This window comes from Lutra lutra, chromosome 5 (assembly GCF_902655055.1).
Source record: "Lutra lutra chromosome 5, mLutLut1.2, whole genome shotgun sequence".
Lineage (NCBI taxonomy): Eukaryota > Metazoa > Chordata > Mammalia > Carnivora > Mustelidae > Lutra > Lutra lutra.
In genome coordinates, this window is record NC_062282.1 from 17267641 (window position 1) to 17287123 (window position 19483).

A 19483-nucleotide genomic window follows, 5' to 3' on the forward strand; every position below is an offset into this window, starting at 1 on the left:
ATCCAGGCATTTGCATTATAAAAAAGAAAGAAAAAAGGAAGAAACACTGTCAGAGCTTACACTACTCTATCCAAACCTATCTTCTAAAGATTTGCAATAGGAATCTTATATTTTAACCTATGAGGTTTCACCATTAACCCTAATGGACACATTCATTTGGATCCTGATCTTTTTCATGTGTTTTGTTTTGTTTTGTTTTTAAAACTGCTTTCTTCCCACTACATCTATTAACAACCAAATGCTATAGGAACTTACCTGCTAAATATTTAATCAATTCATGACTTCTTAAATTTATTTATTAAATATTTATTGAATATGCGTTATGTACCAGCCTTCTGTGATAAGCACTGAAAATAAAGCAGTTAGTAAAACAGAGGTGGTAGGTACACTCACTTTAATATGGGAGAAAAAATAATCACAAAGAATTGCAAAGACAGAGGCAGGTGAAGAGCAGAGAATATTGTTGTGTGATGGGTGGGAGGGTGCTAATCCTGACATGTGGTCTGGAAGAAACATTCTAAGAACCGAATGCAGAGGGAAAATCAACCAAATAGAGTGAAGGAAATAGATAGTACTTCCAGTGAAAGGAAGAGAACAGGGAAAGACAAAGTTACAGAATCACTTTGTAGCTGAATGAATTCATCCAATGTGGAACAGCCTGGGCAAGCAGAAAGGGGGCTGCAGAAGCAGCAGGTTAGGAGAAAGATCGTGTTGAAGTTATTACATGTTAAGGATGTCACAATATCTTGAAGCCACTGGTAAGTTTAAGTACTGCAGAGACCAGTTTGGAGGATGTTGCATAAGGCCAAATGAGAAATGGCCATGAAAGGAAGTGAAAAAAAAATAGGTATATAGATATATTGATATTGCTGGTTAACTGAACTCTGGGCCTCTGCATTTTTCCTGTAACAAATTTAAAATAATGCTTGCCTCAAATTCACAATTGCTACTGAAAATGTGCTATAATGAGGGGTGCCTGGGTGCTTAGTCGGTTAAGGGTCTGCCTTCAGCTCATGTAATGATCCCTGGGTCCTGAGATCAAGTCCTGCACGGGGTTACCTGCCCAGTGGGGAGTCTGCTTCTCCCTCTCCCTCTGCATGCCCCCTGCTCATGCGTTTGCTCATTCTCTCTCTCTTTCTTTCTCTCAAATAAATAAATAAAATCTTTTAAAAATGCTATAATGAATTTGAATGTGCAGGTTTTATGGACTGAATGCTTGTTTTCCCCAAAATTTGTATATTGTGGCCTCAACCCGAAAGTCAATTCAGGAATCATCAGAACTACCACTTCCACCACACACCTGGGGTCAATACTGTTCCTCCTCAGTTTCCGGGGCTGAGGCCACCTGTCCTGTTTCAGTGGCCAAGGAAGATCCTGCCCAGTGCCATAGAGACAGACCACCTTCTTTCCAATTTCTGCCTTTTGGAATGGGAATGTCTATTTGCTTCTAGTCCCACCATTGTAACATAGAAGCTCATAACTTTGCTGTTTTAACAGATTCAACAGCTGGAGAGGAATTTTGCCTCAGGTGAATCACACCTTGAGTCTTTCACTATCTGATTTAGATGACATTTTTCAGGTGAGACTTCAGAGTTGAAAATTTAGAGGTGATGCAGGAATGAGTTAAGACTTTGGGGACTGTTGGGATGAAGCAAATGTAGTTCGCATGGAGGATATGAATTTTGGTGAGCCAGGGGAGAAATGTCATGGACCAAAAGTGTCTTGGAGAGTTCAGATGCTGAAGCCCTAACCCACAAGGCGTCTGTACTTGAAGATACAGCCTTTGTGGAGGTAGTAAGGTTAAATGAGGTCATAAGTGTGGAGATGAAATCTAATAGGATTTGAGACTTTATAAGAAGAGGAAGAGAGATCTGGGCTTACTCTTTCTCCATGTGCACACAGCAGAGAGGTCACATGAGGACACAGTGAGAACTGTGGTCATATACAAGCCAGGATAAAGGCTGTCACCAGAAACCAGCCCCAGTGATACCCTGATCACAGGTTTTCAGTCTCTAGAAACTGAGAGAATAAATTTCTGTTGTTTAAGCCACCCGGTTTATGGTCATCAAAATATCTAGTTGTGCACATGTTTGGGGAGCTGCATGTAGAATACTGTGTACACATAGTGTCACTATACTCCCTACTGGAATCAATCTCATGCTTAGTTCTTTTCTTTTTTTTTTTAAAGATTTTATTTATTTATCTGACAGAGAGAGATCACAAGTAGGCAGAGAGGCAGGCAGAGAGAGAGAGGGAAGCAGACTCCCTGCTGAGCAGAGAGCCCGACGCGGGGCTCGATCCCAGGACCCTGAGATCATGACCTGAGCCGAAGGCAGCGGCTTAACCCACTGAGCCACCCAGGCGCCCCTCATGCTTAGTTCTTAAAATATTTTGCTCATTATAGTTATAAGCTTTCCTACACTAATAAAATGTAAAAGTATCTTCTAAGCCCTTGCAAAAGTCTGTGAAGAAAGTGAGCCTAAAAGCCACAGATAAGCTAACACACTAGGAAAGTTTGATAGAATTAAATGCACTGAAAGAGGCTAAATCTAAAATCCTAAGGCTGAGAGTACATAGGACCCAACCGACCAGGTGTGCAGTGCTTTCCTCTGTGAGAAATAAAATCATTAGCTTTTTATGAGAGATAATAGTTATATGGATATTTTAGGGTGTTTTTTGCTAGCCAAATCTTTTAGGATCTTTGGCCAGATTAGGATGGCATTATTATTCCCCTTCTTTAAAGGACAGAATGTCAGGAGGAGATGCCTAGATGGCTCAGATGGTTAAGCGTGGGAATCTTGATTTTGGCTCAGATCATGATCTAAGGGTCGGGAGATCCAGCCCAGGTGGGGCTCTGTGATTAGCATGAGTCTGCTGGAGATGCTCTCTCTCTCCCTTTTCCTTTGCACCTACTGCTGAATGCTTTCTCTCTCACTCTCTCTCTTAAATAAATAAATCTTTGAAAAATTAAAATGGCAGAATGGAATATAAGCCCTCAAGACCCAAAATTTAGCTATTCGACTCTTTCTTCAAGGATGTTTCTGACTCTTACAATGAGAAAAGCCTGTATTTTGAAAATAGAATATGACAAGTTTTTTGATGGATTATATAAGGAGTTATAAATGAGAAGATTCAAGAAAGACTTTTTAAAAATGTTCTTGTTTGTGTGTTTGTTTAATTTCCTATTTGGATTGCACCAAACAGACAACAGTTCTCTATGCTGAAACTGAAATTTCTGAAGAAAAAATAGTTTGGTGGGTGGTTAAGGATCACTACTTTGGGTGTCACATATAACATGTTTCTTTTCTTCCCCATTGTCACTGCCATTGTTTAGGGGTTTACTGTATCATATAGCTATATACTACTACTTTAGTCAAAAACTCAGATGCCTAAATCCCAAGGTTCAATTCTTATACCACCACAATAGATATGTCAGAACGATATTTGAATTCCAGCTCTAAGACTTCATAGCTCTGTGAGCTGAGAAAGTCATTTAACCGCACTGAAATTTAGCTTCTTTACAGGAGATGGAATAATAACGACCACCTTGCAGAGTTGTTAGAAGAAAACACATAAATGCACCAATTGTAATATCTGTTGTATGCTTGCAGAATTTATTTCCATGGGAAGTATGCATTTTTTTCAGTCACCCATAGACACCCTCACGAAATATATCCTTCAATTTTGTCTTCTTCTTAAGTTAACCCTTGAGTATTCTTTTTTTTTTTTTTTAAGATTTTATTTATTTGTCAGAGAGAGAGGAGAGAGAGCGAGCGAGCACAGGCAGACAGAATGGCAGGCAGAGGCAGAGGGAGAAGCAGGCTCCCCGCCAAGCAAGGAGCCCGATGTGGGACTCGATCCCAGGACGCTGGGATCATGACCTGAGCCGAAGGCAGCTGCTTAACCAACTGAGCCACCCAGGCGTCCCAACCCTTGAGTATTCTAATATGTAACAATATATAGTTTTTAAAGAGTAGTTGGTATTGATTACCTAAATGATTCAATTTGACTTATTTGATTGGAATATAAAGTGGCATATTTATTAGGCTACTGTTCAGTTAAAAATCAGTATTTCCCCATCACATACACATATTATAAATAGCTTTTCTTAAAGGAATATCTATAATCTCAAATGACCCCGAAGACATTCATCATTTTATTTTCTATTACATACACAGAAAAACAATCGTGGACTTCAATAAAATCATTTCCAGTCTCAAAAGGAGAACTGAGGTAGCTATTGTGATTTTTTTCAGTAATTCAAATCTTGTTCACTTGTTAAGGATGGATAAAACATGTCTGTCTATGAATTATGGACGTAATCTCATGGTGAACAGAGAATGAAAAATAAATAAACAAACAAACAAATAAATAAATAAATAAATAATAGATGTCAGGGCCTAAAAAGGAAATGACATAATTAGAGAGAAATGGGGAAAGTCTTAGCATTTCCTTCTTACTACTGTGCAGTTTGGAGCAAATCCTTAACTTCCCTTCATCTCAGCCTTCAAGGAGTAAGTTTGGTGAAGAAACAGAAGCGGTATACAGGGAAATTCAACAAAGGATGCTACAAACATCAAGCTTGCTGTCTTTCATGGAAATGAGGCCAGCAATTCCTCAGCAGTAGCTTCTTATCATTATCCATAATGGAAAGTAATACATAAGCAAACAAACCAGTAAATGCCCCTCCCCATCACTCCCTGATGTCATACTAAAGCAGATCACTTGTCTGGCTCTCTGCTCAGCAGGGAGCCTACTTCTTCCTCTCTCTCTGCCTGCCTCTCTGCCTACTTGTGATCTCTGTCAAATGAATAAATAAAATCTTTAAAAAAAATAAAAAATAAAGTATGTCACTGATAGATCTGCTTTTCAACAGAGCCTATTAATTGGACTAGCAAATAAAAAATTTGGAGGAAGAAAAGCTTCTATTACTTTTATATAAATTTTGTTGAAATTATTTTCCCATGACAATTACAGGAATTTTAGAAGTGCAAATCTATATGAATATTTCCTCTAGTGAAAAACAACCACCGTTCACATTTTTTTGTGTTTTCATCCAGGCTTTTTTTTCTAAATATATCATTTATTTTTAAGGTAACCTGAGATGCTGAATGTTTGCTTTGATATTTTCCAGATTTTTATTCATTTTCAACAAAATTACTTTCTATGTGTTTCTTTTATTTTATAAGCATTATATAAGTAATTCATAGTAAAATACAAAGCATATTCTACAATAAAACTATAAACATCTCCAGGAATTTCAGAAAATTTTTTGAAATCTATATCTACAAATGGAATTAAAGAATATGCTCATCATTGAACATTTTTTCTTACATAATTTGCCAAATTATTTTTTGCTAAATGCTTTATAACAATTTAACTCCATACAAAGTATAATGCTTCTCAACTCACCAGCATTTGTTATTGCAATTTTTTTAAAGATTTTTTATTTATTATTTGACAGACAGTGATCACAAGTAGGCAGAGAGGCAGGCAGAGAGAGAGGGGGGTAAGCAGGCTCCCCGCTGAGCAGAGAGCCTGATGTGGGCTCGGTCCCAGGAGTCTGGGATCATGACCTGAGCCAAAGGCAGAGGCTTTAACCCACTGAACCACCCAGATGCCCCTATTATTGCAATTTTAATATGTTTACTAATTCCATCATGAGATATAATATTTTAAAATATTATTTATATTTAATAAATATTAAATAAATAAATAATAAATAGTTCCATATTTCTAATCAATTATAGTTTTCTCAAGAGTTCTTACTTGTTTGTCTTTTGGTATCATTATGCCTTTCTTATCCATGAAAAGGCATTATTCAATCAGAGTCACATTTCTTATTTGTTGACATACTGTTAAACTCTAACCATTGACAAAGATTTTTTTACGTTATGAATTTAAATGCCTTAGTCTTTCTTTTTATATTAATTATAGTTTAAAAGCAGCATCTATATATTCTCAACTTTTTTTGTTCCATCTTTTTTAATCCATCCAACAACAAATTTTCTTTAAAATACCTGAAACAATTATATAAACTAATAACCCTGGTATTTAATCTATAAAAGGTTTTGTGGAAGTGTATGTGAATATGTGTGTATGTGTGTGTACTTGTAGTATAAGAAGTGGCATTTTGACATAGTGTATATAATACATGTTTTGAAATAAGAAGAAAACGAGACATGCCTGTGCGGCTCAATCAGTTAAGTGTCTACCTTCGGGTCAGATTATGATCCCAAAGTCCTGGGATAAAGCCCCACATTAGGCTCCATACTGTAGTGGGGAGCCTGCTTCTCCCTCTCCCTCTGCAGCTCCCCCCTCCTTGTGCATGCTTGCTCTCTCTCAAATAATAAATAAAATATAAAAAAGAAAATAAAAGAAAGAAACGATTAATAACTCTTCCTAAGTAAATTATTCTTAATGTTTTCTTGGAACTGAAAATTATTATAACACATTTAAATATCCCAGTGTGGTTACTGAAAAGAAATTATGATATGCATATGCTTTGATCAATAGTTATCACCTCTAAGAATTTACTTAAGAAAATAATAGAATAACTAGTTAAAGCTCTTTATCTTTACAAATCAGAAATGACTAAACATGTTTGTAAGCATTTTCAATATAGCAACAAGAAATACACACCAATATACAAGTAATTAATTAAATAAGTATGATACAGCCATATTAAGGAATACTAGTCAACTATTAAAACATGGATAGATAAATGTGTATTCATAACGCAATTATAATAATAATTACTATTCCTAACATTTATGTAATACTTACTAAACAATAGTTATAGTTCTAAGGACTTTACTTACAATAACTTATTTAATCTTAACACCATAAAATAATAAGACTATTTTATCACCAAGATTATATTGCTTCTAGAATCTAGGATTCTAACCCAAGCTCTGTGCCTTCAGAGTCCGGCTCCTAACTCCTTTTCTATACCTAGAAAATACCTGTGTAGGAAAAAATAAGTAAGAAAATAGCATGGCACAACCAATATTATATTTTAAATTTTATTTCTGTATTTTAGGGAGGGGGAAGAGAGGGAAAGGATCTCCAGCAGACACTGTGCTGAGCATGGAGCCCAATGGGGGGCTCGATTTCACGGCTCTGAGATCACAGATGGCTTGAGGTGAAACAAAGAATCAGAGGCTTAACTGACTGAGCCATCCAGGTGCCCTATGGAGAGAGGGAGAGAGAAGAGGAAGAGGAGGAGGAGCTAGAAGAGGAAGGGAAGGAGAGAGAGGAATGCTTTAAGAAATTTTTAAAGTTTTAAAAAATGTGCACCAAAAATTAATGGTGGAGACATGCAGATGATGAAGTTTATACTGATTTTTACTTTATATTTATCTGCCTTAATGGAATTTTGGACAACTATCCCATTAAGTGCAGCTGCACTGATTTAAAACCCACTATTATACCATGTGGATAGGAATAGTTCCAAACACCCAGAGAAAAAAAGGAAGGATTCTCTAGGACAGAATTTAACTACAGAATTTAGAGACATTGACGCAAGCCCGTGATAATGTTTTTTCAAATACTAGATAGTGGCCTAGATAGAATTTCAAGTTCCTCAGAGGAAATGACTAAGCATGCCTAAAGTTTTATAAAAAGTAAATGATTATAGTTTTATTAGTTGCTACTTTCTGTGATTTGTTTTACCTCACTGTTGTGAGGTGAGTTGTGTTCCCCTGCCAAATTCATATGTTGAAGTCCCAATATCCAGCACTTCAAAATGAAATTGTGATGTCTAATTTTATGTGTCAACTTGACTGACCTAAAGATGCCCAAACAGCTAGTAAATCATTGCTTCTGCGTGTGTCTGTGAAGGTGTTTCTAGAAGAGATTTGAATCAATAGACTGAGTAAATAAATTCTCCCTCACTAAAGCACAAAAGCATCATCCAATCTCTTGATGGCCTGAATAGAACAAAAAGGCAGATAAAAGGTGAATTTGCTCTTTGATTGAGCTGTGGCATCTCTCTCCTCCTACCCTTGGACATCGGCTCTCCTGGTTCTCCTACATTAGAACTTGGGCTATATTACATCATCAGTTTTCCTGAGTCTCACTCAAGCTTGCAGCTGGCAGATCATGTGATCATACTCGGCTTCCATAACCACTTTCCATAAAATCCTTCATAATCTCTCTCTCTTTATCCCCTTCATTCTGTTTTTCTGAAGAACCCTTACTAATATAGTAACCATAAGTGTATTTGGAGATAAGGTTCTTTACATGTGTGATTAAGTTAAACCGAGCCATTATGGTGGAGCCCAATTCCATTATGATGGGTATCCTTATAAAAAGAGGAAGTCAATGAGTATTAGAATGGGAGTTAGTTTCTAACATGACACCTGGGGGTCAACAACGAGGATGTCATGGCCGGTTATCTGGAAAGTCAGGTGGCCATCTTGGCAACACTCCACAAGAAGCCAGATCAAACCAGACAGGTTGAAAATGATGGGTGCCATGATAGGAAATCCCTGACCAAATAAGGAAGAAAAAGAAGGAAAAGCCGCATCTCGACCTCAAGTAATAAATATTTCAAATTCTAGTTAACAACTGTCAATAATAGATAGAAATTCACCCCTCAGGGCACAACTCTGTCTCTTGCTCTCTCAAATCTGTAGAATATACTTCCACTTTAATTAATTTTTCTTGCTTCCAGTGCTAGTCCAGTGTTAGTCCACTGTGTTATGTATCTGTACTTGAATTCTTTCTTGTGATAAGACCAAGAGCCTTTAGAAATAACTTTGGGCTGGGCTGGGTCAAGGCCCCAGGGCCCAGAGTCTCCTCAGTTCACTTGGCAACACAGGGTGGTGTACACACAGAACAAACCACGTGAAGAGACAGCAAGAGGGCTGCCACCTGTCAGCCAAGGAGAGAGGCCTCAGAAGACTAGAACTCTACTGGTACCTTGATCTTCAATGTCCTGTCTTCAAACTGTTAAAAAATAAATTTCTGTTAAGTCACTCTGGTCTTTTGTTATAACAGCTGTAGCAAATTAATACACTCCTGAATGGAGTTCAAGTTAGTTGAGGGAACTTTTTCTTCTCTTATGCTCCATAGAGCGGGATATTGGACAAAGCACATATTGTAAATACTTGTTGATTAAATTTAGTTATAGAGGAATAGTTCTCCATTACAGTCTCCAGACCAGCATCATCAGTACCATTTAGAAAACTTATAAATGCACATTTCTGAGCCTCAAGACACTATAATATCAGGAACTCTGGGGATGGGATAGAGCAGTCTGCCAATAAGCTCTCCAGATGATCTGAGGCTCACTAAAGTTTGAGAACAAGTGTTTCAAATGTTCTGAACTAGGGGCCAGGCATGTGACATCTATGAGTGATGCTGCTCAGGTACAAATCAATGGCAAAGGTCAAGCATCTTAGCAATTGAGAAGGCGTGAATCTCCACTGAGGTCAAGGCCAGACAATCCTACCAGCTAATGTGAAATGGTCTTTATTTTTTCTAAGGTACACAAGCAAAATGTATTTGTAGATGGATATTTCATGATTTTTTTAAAATTTTTGAGATTGTATTTATTTATTTTTCAGAGAGAAAGCACAAGCAGGAGGAATGGAAGGCAGAGGCAGAAGCAGGCTCATCACTGAGCAGGAAGCCTGATGTGGGCTCTGATCCCAGAACACTGGGATCATGACCTGAACCAAAGTCACACATTTAACTCACTGAGCCACTAAGGCGTCCCTATTTCATGAATTTTAAATGTTGGTAGCCAATTCTAACAACTGTTGGCTGACCAAATAAAACATGCTTACAGGACAGTTCCATTCTGCTATAACCTCTAATTAATAATAGAGGAGTTTGGAGGATATAGAGTGAGAACACATTTATTTCCTTTTTTGTCTGTAAGGTTTGTTCCTCACTAGATTCAAATAGAGGATGAAAAAATTAAAGAAATTAAGTTTTTGTGTCACTTATGACTTTTATGTATATTGGAGTAGATATTTAAATAGATTGTGTGTAAATTCTCACTCTGAAGATGTACACTTAAAGTACCCAGTTCCTTGTTCAGTGCTCTGATTATCCCAGAGCAGAGTCTGGATTTGGCTTATTTTCAATCAAGGCAGGCATATCTTTAATGGCATGTCTCAGGTGGGCTGAGGTCTGTTTTCAGAACCCTTGCTGCACGGAGTGGCACTCCCACTGCCATCTGTGTCTTGTATGTGGGGATTTAAAGATGGCAATGTGCTGACTGGGACAGTTTCTCCTCCGCTGACCATCTGCCACAGGTGCTGGAAGCAGCACTGGTAGTATTCAATCTTCAGATGAAAGGTTGAATTAGCTGGCATGAGCTTCCCACTGAATTGTTGGACCCACTGAATACCACTTTCTACTGCAGGACCAAACCTGGTGTTTTGGATGTTTGTTGTTTGCTTGTTTGGAGGAAATTTTTTGGCACCATCTTAAGATGAATGCAGAGCGGAGAAAAATGAAAGTTTTATTAAGTTCTTAATGGTTATGAATTGGAACATTTGCAGGTATCCTAAACAACCTGCCTCTGCCCCTACCTCCAGCCCTATTCCCACCCTAAGACTCCAGCTGAGGGTTTGAAATGGTTGCTTTTTGCTAAAAACACTACCATAAACATTGGCTATTGTTGGAAGATCATAACATGAAGTCACCTAAGGGAAAGGATATAAAGTACAGGTTATCAAGTAAATCTATAAAAATAGTTACATAATGCCTAAATATTCAAAATAAAATGGTTCAATATGACAATTTACTTAAATGAGTGAAACCATATACTCAGTCCTTCATTTTGGGTAGATTTTATTTTATAATGTAAGTGATGGATTAAATTTAGAAACAATCTCAAATTAATTAGACACTTGGAAATTATGACCTTTATGACAAGGTGAAAATATTTGCTTAGTGAGGTAAGCCGTAGATTAAAAATATGACAGACTTGGAATTCAAAGTCTATCCTATATTAGTCCAAATAATAATGATAGTCTTTTTCTCCACAATTAAGTAATGCATTCCTGAACACACAAATCCCACAAGAGTCAGATAATTTTTTTAAAGATTTTACTTATTTATTTGAGAGAGAGAGAATAGCAAGAGAGAGAGAGAGAGTACAAGCAGGGGGGAGGGGGAGAAGCAGACTCCCTGCTAAGTAGGGATCCTGATGTGGGGCTCCATCCTAAGGACTCTGGAATCATGACTTGAGGCAAAGGCAAACTCCCAACTGACTGAGCCACCCAGGCACCCCAAGAGTCAGATAATTTTAGATGACCTATTGCTTCATTAATTCATTTCCAAATTCATCCATAGAATCATTTGTAAAAAGGTTGCTGCAAACACTCCTCATCTGATTAGAAGGGAAATCACCCCTCTTCCAAATTCCAAAAGCTTTTTCTAATTCTTCTACCTTCCCTTGTTTTTACAGACTTCAGACTCCGTTTAGTTACTTCGTTTCATTTTCAGTAGATTTACTATTATATAAGAGGATGAACATGAGATTAACATTTAAAGCACATAGTAGATGAGAGAGAAAACAGTTCCTCACTGTAACAGGGCTTTATACTTGGTTCTGAAGTTTGACAGCATATTTTCTGTGGCTTTTTATCCCATAAGAAATTCTCATTCTATGACATTTGCCATATTTCTGAAGTTTCTGTTACACTCTCTCAACTGCTGTTAACCTGAAATCAGCATGTGCCAAAGCCCAGAAAGAAGAGGAGTTCAGATGGGTTCCTAAAATAGCTGAAATTAGATGTACCAGGACTTGTCATTGTTGAGATAGATTCTGAGGAGGAAATCAGTCTCCATAATCACCAGGACCACATGATACATTCTAAACTTTTACATCTCAGGCAACAAAAAGATTCTTTTTATTTCACTTTTCCAGACAGTGGTGACTGAATAGATCTTCAATATTTAATTCACAAGAAAAAAATAGTACTTTATGTATCATGTGGGTTTTTCTGTATAAAACCTGTGATCTTCAAATGTAAGTTTTCAGGATCCTTTTAAGCAGTCTTTTTGAAGTTTGCCAATTTATGACTGCTATGACTTATCTTCTCTCCTTCAGGTCATGAAGTTTCATCTTTCTAAATTAAGGGTTGCCTGAGCACACTGAAAGCTCTTGGAAAGGGTTTATGGTTTACTCATAAAGAAAATAAGTACTTAGATTTTGATATTCTCAGAAGTTATGTGGCAGATTCAGCCTCTGGCTTCTCTCAATAGATTTATTATAAAAAGCAAATTCAAGATTATAAATCATGAGCTTTAGTCTTTTTTGTCACCACAGGTCTCTGCATTTACTTCTCTTTTAGGAGAATGGAGTGGGAGTTCTAGAGTCTTCTCCTCATGATACATCTCATACATTCTGTGCCACTCATTTCTTCCAGTCTTAGTTTAGTCAGATCAGTAATAGCATTTACCTCTGAGGGGTATTATAAAAATTATATGTGATTTTATATATAAAATCTCTATTGAAACAAAGTAAGAAACCAAAAAAGTAATTATTTTTACCATTACTATCATTTATCAGATCTGGTCCTTCAGAATAAGACCATGTTATCTTTATCTATGGCTGCATAATGACCTACCCCCAAAGAACAGTTATTTTATTCCCTTATGATTTTTTGGATTAGGAATCCAAATAGGGCAGTGCAGCAATGGCTATGTCTTCCCTATAGAATCTGAGATCTTGGTTGGGATAGCTGAAATGACTGTGGTCAGCTGAGGTCTCAAGGCTCAACCAAGGTCTAAGAGTCTCAGTTCTCACTGCTATCTAGGTTCCTCAGTTCTGTTTCATGTTGTGTCTCTGTGTAGCTTCACTGAGCTTACTCACAATGTGGTAGCCTTGGGAAAATGGGGTTTCCCACTTGGTAGGTAGCTTTCCCCAGAAACTGTTGGGCTCCTTACACTTCAACTACCAACCTGAAATAACATTAAGAGTACAAACTTGCAGCTGGTAGATAAATAAGTCCTGGAGATCTAATACACAGTAAAGTGAATATGAGCACCGATACTGTATTATAATAATCAAATTTGATGAGATACTAGATCTTAATTATTCTCACCACCAAAAAATAAATGATAATTATGTGATGTGATAGAGATGCTAACTCTTGCTATAATGGCAATCGTTTTACAACATAGAAATGTACCAAACTAACATGTTGTTCACCTTAAATTTATACAGTGTTATATATCAAATATATTTTAATTAAACATAAATAAATAAACAAATAACTAGATCTGAGACTTGCACAGCATCAGTAGCTTGCATTCTGCCGAACAAAACAAGTAACAAGGAAGTGAAGCAGAATCTAGTTTTTTTTTTTTTTATTAATTTTATTTTTTTAAACACATAATATATTTTTATCCCCAGGGGTACAGGTCTGTGAATCGCCAGGTTTACACATTTTACAGCACTCACCATAGCACATACCCTCTCCAATGTTCATAACCCCATCCCCCCAACCCCCCTCCCCCCATCAACCCTCAGTTTGTTTTGTGAGATTAAGAGTCACTTATGGTTTGTCTCCCTCCCAATCCCATCTTGTTTCATTTACTCTTCTCCTACCCCCTTAACCCCCCATGTTGCATCTCCTCTCCCTCATACCAGGGAGATCATTTGATCGTTGTCTTTCTCCGATTGACTTATTTCGCTAAGCATGATACCCTCTAGTTCCATCCACGTCATCGCAAATGGCAAGATTTCATTTCTTTTGATGGCTGCATAGTATTCCATTGTGTATATATACCACATCTTCTTTATCCATTCATCTGTTGATGGACATCTAGGTTCTTTCCATAGTTTGGCTATTGTAGACATTGGAAGGAGAATCTAGTTTTTGATTGACTATAATTGCATTAACCACAGGATGGGAAGGAAAGGATGGTGGTGGTCTTTAGAGTTTGTCTCCCACAGATTTCTAAACCTACTGATCTGGTCAAGAAACCAATGAAAAGCAAAATCCTTTGTATTATTTGAAAAAAACTTTACTAATTCATTTGAATATCACACTGAGGCTATCTTAGAAATTATAAAAGATGTAAATATTTTTTTCCAAAAAAGATAATAGTGATGAGCAAATAAAAAAATATTTTGCATCATATGGTAGACATTGAGAAATCTTATAACATAGAAGACATTCTACAAATTCACTTTAACTTCAAAGAAAACATTTTGAACAAGATATACATTGGATTTGATTTATAAATACATTCTCAGTTGTTGCCAACTTGGTTGGTAAAAGCATATCTTTACTTTTTCTAATTTCATACAAAAATTAGCACTATGTTAAAAAATATAATTTTTAAAAAAATTTTATACAAACTTGTATACCTGTTAACCTAAACTACATTGATTGTTAATATTTTCAATATTTTGTTAAGAAACATATTATCAGTCATTTGTTTTGTAAATAGAAAAATTGTTTTATAATGGAGTATTATTTTATACATATATGTGTATATGTATATAAGTATATATATGTGTGTGTGTATACACTTAAGTTATAGAAATTTAAATATAAGTCACTTAGTCTAAAAAGATTTTTAAAAAGGAAGGGAAAATAAAATACAAATTGTAAATTCATATGCTTGGCTCTTCTCAGAAAAGAACATAAAATAGGTGAAAAGGGCCCCTATACCTGATGCTCACCCAGTTGCTCTAAAATCCACACTGGCTTTTGTTATATTAACATCTAATCTATCTGAGTGTGAATCTATTATTAGTGGCACGAATTTTTAGTAGAATGTTGGCTCTAAACAAAACAACTACTCAACTAATGCTTATCTAAAAAAAAAATATTCTAACACAGAAAGGAAAACATTAATAAACATATTGCAAAAAGTACAGAAATTTCCTATGAGGAATATTCCAAAGATAATTTTTTTTCAAAGAGATTTTAAGAGGGATTTTGACAACTCTTTATTAGTCAAATTTAAAAGGCAATTTGCATATATGATATGATTCTATAGAATTTCAGTAGCTAACTGTACATTTATAAATGAAAAACTATCACTTATTTTTCTGTTTTCATCTATTTAGTAAAACTTAAACTTCCTTCTTACATTTCATTGTTAATTAGTTTTTAATGCCTCAATAAAGCACTAAATAAATAATAGTATAGGTGGTGTGAATGTTATATGTATTTGAAACACTATAATATGTCATGATTTCTTTGAAAAAATACAGTTTTAATTTCTATTCCTAGCATAAAATCAACTCAAAATTTAATAAATTGTTAAAAATTAAAATTTCATTGACATGGTAAGAGAGATATTATTTGTTATTGTTTATTATTGTCTTTTTCAAATTGGTTCATTTTAAAAACTAAAGTTTTGCTTATTTCTTAAAATATTTATTCCATAGACCCATATACGGTCAGCTAAAGGAATTAATAGGGTTAATTACAAAAATTTAAGCTTTTTAAATTTAATTTTCAAATCGCAGAGAAATTTATTGATTTTTTAAAAATATCAACTTACAAAATTAGGCTATTTAGATTTTAATTTCAATTTCCATTTTAATAATAGGGTAGGCTATGAAATTGTGAAGATAGCTTTTTATCTGAATGCCAGGAACATCAGCCAAGCAGAACATAATTTAAGTTTAAACAACTTTTGGTAAATTATAAAGATGCAGGATAAACATCTTCATGTGTTAAAACAACATTTAGCAACACAGAAAAGATTTCTTTGCATTTGGCAAGGATTTCATAACTGTTACTGAAGAAATACAAAAATACAAAAAGGCCTTTATTCTGGAATTTCTGGAATTTTATATGTCAGTTGAAAAAACAATCATCCCTGCCCGAGTTAAAACTTATCTGCTCAAAAGCACAAAGCTTGTTGAGAATATAATAAATTTGATTATACCAAATTGAAGCAAACACTCTTTTCAAGGAAATCATTTTACCATAGCAACCACGTAATTGTGTATGTGTGTGTGCACGTGCATGTGTGTTTGAAGAAGGAATGTGTAAAGTCAAAAAAGCAACGTTTACGATTTTAACTCCCGAAACATAATTAGCACTAGGTAATGACAAGCACATTAACTAAATGACAGCATTTATTTTACAAGATGATATTGCTGTCTATATCTGTATCTCTGTATCTGAAATGCTACTTTATTCTCCTAGAACTTTATAATTATGAAGATGCATAATTTTAATTCTAATCAGACCGAAAGTCAACATCTGTGACTATGACTTAGTAATAGTACATCAACTTCTCTACTTAGTCTGGAGTTGATCCCTGAACCACTTTTAGAAAGGCACTGAAAATTTCATAATGTGTATACAAGCTCAAGGGGATACTGGTAAGCTACAGAGTGTTAAAATGCACCCTTTTTGTGGTTGGAGAACTGTTTATTTCCCAAAGGAAATCATGCCGTTAACCTGAAGCAGTGAGGATATGGTCATTCTAAACCAACACCTGCTTTTATAATCTACTCACTCAAAGTAGGTGAACATAAAAGATGTCAAAACATATTTAAGATAAGGGATACATATCTAGCAATTGCACTACTAGGTATTTACACAAAAATACAAAAATACCAATTCAAAGGGATACATGTTTATAGCAGCTTTATATACAAAAGCTTAATTATGGAAACTGCCCTAATGTCCATTGATTTAGGAAGGGATAATGAAGATACACACTCACACGCACAAACATAAACAATGAAGTATTACTCAGCCATCAAAAAGAATGAAACCTTGCCATTTGCAATGACACGAACGGAGCTAGAGAGTCTTATACTAAGTGAAACAGTCAGTCATTGGAAGACACATATTTTATGATTTCACTCATATGTGTAACTTAAGAAACAAAACAAACAAGGAAAGGGGGAAAAAGAGAGAGTGAGTGGGAGGCAAACCAAGAAACAGACTCTTAATTATATAGAACACACTGATGTTTACCAGAAGGGAGGTAAGGTGGGTGACTGGGTTAAATGGGTGATGGAGATTAAGGAGTGCACTTGTTATGATGAGCGTAGGGTATTGTATGGAAGTGTTGAATCACTGTATTGTACATCAGAAATTAATATCACACTGTATGTTAACTAACTGGAATTTAAATAGAAACTTTTAAAAAAGAAAAAGATAAGGGATAAAATTTATGTTCCTCTTTTAAAAGGTTACTATTATAACGACTTTGGTGTAATATAATAGTGCCTTTCTGTTGTATCATTTTAGTCATATCTAACACCTAAAAGTACCAAATCTACACAAATTTTAAAAAGAAGAAGAATGTTTGTAAATGTGACTCAGGATAAAGGAGACCTATACTGTAAGGAAGAATTAGAAATCCAATAGTATTTCCTTAGATTTCCCATCAAAGAAAATATATCTCATGAGATTAAGAATAAACTGATTCCTGTGATGAAAATAACAAAATGTCAGATTCTAAAATATTTTGAAGAAATCCAACTCAGTTATTTAAAAGAGACAAGAACAAGCACAAAGCAAAGAGAACTCCCAATTTTCCAAGCTCTTTTCTATTATACTATTTCTTTTTTTTTTTTTAAGATTTATTTATTTATTTATTTGACAGAGAGAAATCACAAGTAGGCAGAGAGGCAGGCAGAGAGAGAGGAGGAAGCAGGCTCCCTGCTGAGCAGAAAGCCCGATGCGGGGCTTGAACCCAGGACCTGGGATCATGACCTGAGCCGAAGGCAGTGGCCTAACCCACTGAGCCACCCAGGCGCCCCTCTATTATACTATTTCTTATAATGTGAAAGAATTTAGTTTTTGTCAATTATTATTATTATTATAAAATAATTAGATCTCAGGACACCTGGGTGGTTCAACTTGGTTGAAGTTGGTTAAGCTTCAACTCTTGATTTTGGCTCTGGCCATGATCTGAGGGTCCTGGGAATAAGCCCTCTGTTGGGCTCCGAGCTCAGTGGGGAGTCTGCTTGAGGATATCTCATGTGTGCGTGCACTCTCTCTATCTCTAAAATAAAATAAGTGAATATTTTAAAAAGAATAATTAAATTTCAAAATTATTACATTTTAATATTGATTTCCACTCCTTTGATGACCTATTGTCAGAATATATGTTAATAATATAATACATATATGTTTGATATAAATATAAATTATCTAATCTTCAAAAATTAGCAATTTTTTAAAATTATGGAGTGTCAATTACATAACAATTAACCAAGTAGTTAAAAAAAAAATGGGGACGGACGGAGAGAGGAAAAAATAAAACAAGACGAAATCAGAGAGGGAGACAAAGCATAAGAGACTCTCAATCATAGGAAACAATCTGAGGATTTCTGGAGGGGAAGGGATGGAGGATAGGGGTGATTGGGTGATGGCTATTAAGCAGGGCACATGATGTAATAAACACCGGGTGTTATATAAAACTGATGAATCACTGACCTCTAACTCTGAAACTAATAATACATTATATACTAATTAACTGAATTTAAATAAAAACAGAACAAAACAACAACAAAGAAGGTCAAAGAATCAGGATCCACATCTGCTACTATTCATACTCAAAGTCCTTATTCTTGGTACTATACCCCGTTGCTTTCCCCGGGATCTAATGTACCGACGCTTTGTACACTGACAGTATAGTAGCCAATGAGGTTTACCCAAGGCACAATTACAGCTAATTGAAAACTAATGCATTGATACAGCAGTAGTACAAATCAATATCCAATTTTTCACTTCCTGAAAGTGACAGTCTAGCCTTCCAGACAGTTATATTAAATAAAAATAAACACAGGAAAAGCATGCTACCTTCAAATGCTCTCAATGAGATAATTGTTAGAACTACAGAACTACAGATAATGCTTTTCAGTGTTGTTTAAGAAGACACTTAACATCTCTTGAAAGGAAATATTTCTATTGAGAAAACATAAAATTCCACAATGCTCAGACTACTTTCAAAGTTCTTCAACTGAGAAGACAAGATAGAGGACACCTATAAAGCTACTGTCCATTTAACCATTTTCAAGCAAAGGGAGTTTCAGAGAGAACGGGCTCTCAGAAAAAGATATCAGGAAGATGATACCTTCAGTGATGACTTGTGGATTCTAACCCCTGCCTCTCCACGAGGTGGTCCTTTCTCACCACCTAACAGTCATCCTAGTGACTCATTAGAAATCGTGATGAAGGAGATGCCTGTGATCCATCAACAGGTGGGAAGTCTGTCACGATCCCCAGGACCTGGAAAAGCCGGCAACCACAGTGTTAAAGGTGTAAAGTTTTTTCACGGGGCTCAGCTGCAAAATGCCACACTTGCTTACTTTTCTAAATGAAATTAAATGCGGCTCTGCCCCTACCTAAATTAATTTGTGAAGAAATTAAATACCTGTTATTTTAAAGGTCCCTTTCCCTTCCTTCAGTATTATAAAATCCCTGGTAGTTTTATGATTCAGAGACACAGAAGAGCCTTTGGTTTCTGTTCCCTGATTGCCACCACTCAGGCCTTCATGGACCATTTGAAAGCAATCAGCTCC

General features: G+C 35.7%; 1 pseudogene; it reads left to right on the forward strand.

Annotated features, from left to right (window-relative positions):
• Positions 1-18573: 18573 nt before the first annotated feature.
• LOC125101377 (uncharacterized) lies at positions 18574-18702 on the forward strand (annotated as a pseudogene).
• Positions 18703-19483: the final 781 nt, after the last annotated feature.